A 5112-nucleotide genomic window follows, 5' to 3' on the forward strand; every position below is an offset into this window, starting at 1 on the left:
CCAAAACCGATCAAGCAAAGGTACGACATACAGGGAAAAACGTTGCACATCCAGCATATATTACAGGAAATTACATCCACTGGGCAATCAAAGATTGATGCCAGTGCAAATAAATGAACAGAACCTAACGATCTACAACGTCACAATCTGCAACCTCAGCACGGATGACGCCCATAAGCATGTGGGCAAGTTCTTGCTGCTTTGCTACACTGTCTCTGAAAACATTGATCAGTTGTTGTGTTGCACGACTCTGCACCTCTGATTCCTCCACCATTTCCATCATTCCTTCAGCCATTAATTGGTTCACAAACATACATTTTTTCCGTTGCATTCGAGACAGAGGATACTGAACAGATTCAGATGGCGATTTTGGCAGGCTTGTATTATTGATAGTGGAGAGTGTCTCGACCACTGCATCATAACATAAATTAGGAGGGGAACCAAACAGATTAATCATGAGTTATTGGCATATTACCTGGCCTAGATTTATTGGAAAGAAACAATGGGGTTGCCTTGCTGTTTTCAGAGTTTGTCTTCTTATCTTCAGCAGCCTGCACCAAATTAAGACACTAGCATTGCTATCATTGGCCAAGTCAGATAATAGGAAAGCAACATTGGCAGAACGAACGTTTGGGCAACTAGCCAACACCAAATTAACACAATATGGCACAACTATCATCAACCAGGTAAGGTAATACGAAAGCAACATTGACAAAATGAATGAATGGGCAACCAGAGCAGCACTACAATTCAGTAATGTGCATGATATGAGATAGTACACTCATGCAGCTCAGTATGCAAAACTACCAGGCAATTTTCTTTACAAAAATCAACATTGGCGCCTTTAACATTTTGCTACAACAAATTTTAGATCAGACAAAGGTTGGATTCAAGCCGATTAACAAAATACATGCTGATGTAAAAATATAGTGATATAGGACAGGTACTTACATCAACATTGGAGCACGGAGAATTCCCGCAAGATGTTTTCCTCGAATACAATACCAATGAAGGAAATCTTCTATCATTTAACCTTATTTTCTAAAAGAGAGATGGGTAAGAAACATGTAGAAAATATGATCAGAATGCTATAAAATTTCATGATGCAAGGATACGCACACGCTTCTTAGAATGGAGTTGACATTATTTTGCTGGACTGGAGCGGACTAGTTCTTTGGCCACTGGAATCTGCTTATTATCAGTGGGAGTTGGGTTTCTCTCTGCCGGAGCAGTATCTATGAAAAATGGAGTTGGTTTATTATGTCCTGGCGTTTGGATCTTTTGCAAAGACCTGGTTTGTAACCCTTTAGATTCTAACATAGCCGTCTTCCCCTTGCATGCCTTATATAGAAGAATGGTGCTTCAATTATAAAACATGCTACAATGGAATAGGTACTAAAGAATAGAAAGGCATGACATATTGACATGTATTCCCTCCATCCGGAAATAAATGTCTAGGCGTATTTCAGTTCTAGATACATCCAGTTTTATCCATTCCTGTGACATGTAATCCGGACGGAGGGAGTATGATGTAAGAGCTAGGGATACGACAGGACAACACAGTAAAAAAACACTGAAAACCCACTGCAGAACCAAAGTAATCAAACCCACTGATATGAGATAGTACACTCATGCAACTCAGGATGCAAAACTACCACGCAGTTTTCCTTACAAAAATCAACATTGTGGCCTTTAATCATACATTTTGCTACAACTAAATTTAGATCAGATAAAGGTTGGATTCATGCCGATTAACAAAATACATGCTGATGTAAAAAATATAGTGATATACAACAGGTACTTACATCTGCATTGGAGTACACAGACGATACCAGTGAAGAAATTCTTCTATCTGTTAAGCTTATTTTCTAAAAGAGAGATGGGTAAGAAACATGTAGAAAATATGATCAGCATGCTATAAAATTTCATGATGCAAGGATACGCACACGCTTCTTAGAATGGAGTTGACATATTTTTGCTGGACTGGAGCAGACTAGTTCTTTGGCCACTGGAATCTGCTTATTATCAGTAGGAGTTGGGTTTCTCTGTGCTGGAGCAGTATCTATAAAAACTGGAGTTTGTTTATTATGTCCTGGCGTTTGGATCTTTTGCAAAGAGCTGGTTTGTAACCCTTCAGATTCTAACATAGTCGTCTTCCCCTTGCATGCCTTGTATTGAAGAATGGTGCTTCAGTTATGAAACATGCTACAACAGAGAGATGGAATAGGTACTGAAGAATAGAAAGGCATGACATATTGACATGTATTCCCTCCATCCGAAAAAAAATGGATGGATCTAGGCGTATTTCAGTTCTAGATACATCCTTTTTTATCCATTTCGGCATCATGTAATCCGGACAGAGGGAGTATGGTGTAAGAGCTTGGGATACGACAGGACAACACAGTAAAAAAACACTAGTTGAATGTAATTTTGTATGCTAGCGGAATACATACAGAAAAAACTAAGGCATCATACACGTGTATGATTGGGAAACTAAGATGGCATTGCAACAGAGCACTAGAACAACACTTCAATGTAAAAAAACATGGTATGGTAGACAGATGAAGTACGTACTAATGAATAACAATGCATAAGATATTGAGAAGCATGATGTCCAAATTAAGCAGATGGCATTGCGATAGAGTATAACGACAGTACTTGAATTTGAAAACATGTTATCATGAATGGAATAGGTACTGAAAAACAGGAAGACATGACATATTTACATGCATGATTAACATGCTAAGCACATGGCATTGCAACAGAGTAGATACACTCCAGGACATTATATGCATGTTGTACCCGTATCACGGGCCAAGTTAGAGCAAGGACCTTGTGGGGTGAGGAGGATTCAACATCTTTCTGCATGTCTTCTGAAGAACTGCCTTTACATGTTCCATCATATTGGGTATCATTGACATCAAGTTTATTGGCCTTTACATTGCTCCGTGAGGTTCTTGTGAATATATTAGTGTGTGCAATTATATCTGACATGCATGGAAAACAATCAGTAGTTAGATTTATGTAATGAGTGCCTGTAGGAGACGACATATATAGTAGGACTGGGGTTAACTAGCAACAACAGGTCTCAAAAACTAAAGGGAGAACACAGATGAAAGCTACAGAATATGTATCATTTGTACTCGAGATTAACTAGATGGCACACAAAAGTATTAAAGAACAACATAGGTAATAGTAGAAGTGGTATAGTACTATAATCACCAGCCTGTGGGATAGCATTGGCTGATGGATGATAACTATGGAACAGCGTTACCTAAAGAACAAGTATCTTAGCTGAACTATGGAACAACGTTAACTCCTGAAAAAGACCCGTAAGAGATCAGCATGAATATACAGTGAAATGTGATAATCTATTTTTGTAACACCCCAAATTTTTAACCATGCTTTATTAATTAAAATTTTTCCAGGAAATTAAAATTTCATTTTCTGGTTTTATCTTTTGATTTCAGAATCACTCTCTCCCTCTAAAACTTTGGAGTTTTTCCCTCTAAGTGAAATATTTTCAAAACTATTTTTTGGACTTGAGTGCATACTAAAGAACAATTCATTTATTAGTGGGATTTATTTCTATAATTATTTCCCTAAGCTTTATTTATTTTAAAATGATTTTTCATAAGATTTAGAGTCCCATTTGCACTACAACCATGTGATAAATTCATTTAAAGATTCCACCAAAACTTGGGGATGTCATGTGATGCTCCTACATCACTTTTATGCAAAAATATCTTTTAGTCATTTGATGATTTTGAGTTCTACCTCAAGTCTTTAAATCTGGTCCAGTTTGTAGTTTGCACTACAACCTATTTAAATATTTCTTTAAAAATTGCATAAAAATTTGGAGATGTCAGTAGATGCATATAATTCATTTCTGAGCAAAAACCCTTTGGTGTTATTTGGAAAATTTGAGCAAACCATCCTCATTTTCATTCTGGCCCAGCTTGGTGATTTGTACTGCAACCTTATGTTATCTTGCTCTTGTTGCCTTGGGATTTGTTCTGCTTATTGTCCACTCTAAAAAACCCTTAAGTCCAAGAGAAGAGCCCCATAGGCATGTTTTAAGTTGACCAGATTGCCCCTTACCTTTTCTGTCCAGATCTGAGTTTTCCCAAAACTTGCATTGGAAAGTTTCTTGCTTTACCAAACCAACTCCAGCACCATCTATTTGAATGAAGGAGACACCAATCTGGAGAGTTTTGTTGCCATCAGATCCCTTTAGATGCCCATGGCATTCTATCGAGCACCTTGTGTGCATGGCCAGATTTGGCATGGTTTTTAGTTTACATTGTGGACTTGACCCCCTGACCCAGCAACCATGTCAACTAAACTCCTAGCTACCTCTAACCTAACACTGTTAATTTCCAGCCTCATCCTATCCCTCCAACTTGCCCTGGCATTTCGCCGAACACCTGCCGTGCGTGTCCGGAGCGCGGCCAGAGCGCGCGTTTTACACGTGCCGCACCCGAGCCGCCGCGTCTTGCCCTGGCCCTTACTCGCCCGCAGAGCCGCGCCTCGTTCTCATCCGCTCGCAGAGTCGCCCTGGTCATCCCTGGAGCTCCACAGCGCCACCGTCAGGTCGGCCATGGCAGCTAGTGGACGGCCGCAGCAAGCCTCTGCCATGTACGGCGCCGCCCGAGCCACTCCAGCACGCCAGCTGCCCCTTGGAGCAGGCCATCCTCATCCGCTCGCCCTGCCAACCCCGCTAGCCTCCACCACGTCGCCCTGCCAGCAACAGAACGGTGGTTCGCCGGCGACCTTATCCGCAACCGCGGGACCGACGGCGCCGCCTATATATAGGCCCTTCTCTGACTCCCCTCGACATCAAGCAGCTCCAATCCTCTCTTAGAGCTACCCCAAGCCACGAATTGACCGGAAGAGGCCATCTCCTTCACCTCCGGCCGAGACGATCGCCGCCGCCCTTCTATCTATTCCGACACCACCAGAGCCCCTCCTTCCGCCCTATCACCACCATTGGCTCCACCATGACCCTAAAGATCATTTCCAGCATTCAATTTTGCCCGGAAGACGAGGTGTGCAAAGCTTCATCCTCTCCCGAAGCTTCCCCTCCGCCATGAAGGAAGAGCTACTCGCCCT

Source organism: Triticum aestivum, chromosome 3D (assembly GCF_018294505.1).
Source record: "Triticum aestivum cultivar Chinese Spring chromosome 3D, IWGSC CS RefSeq v2.1, whole genome shotgun sequence".
Lineage (NCBI taxonomy): Eukaryota > Viridiplantae > Streptophyta > Magnoliopsida > Poales > Poaceae > Triticum > Triticum aestivum.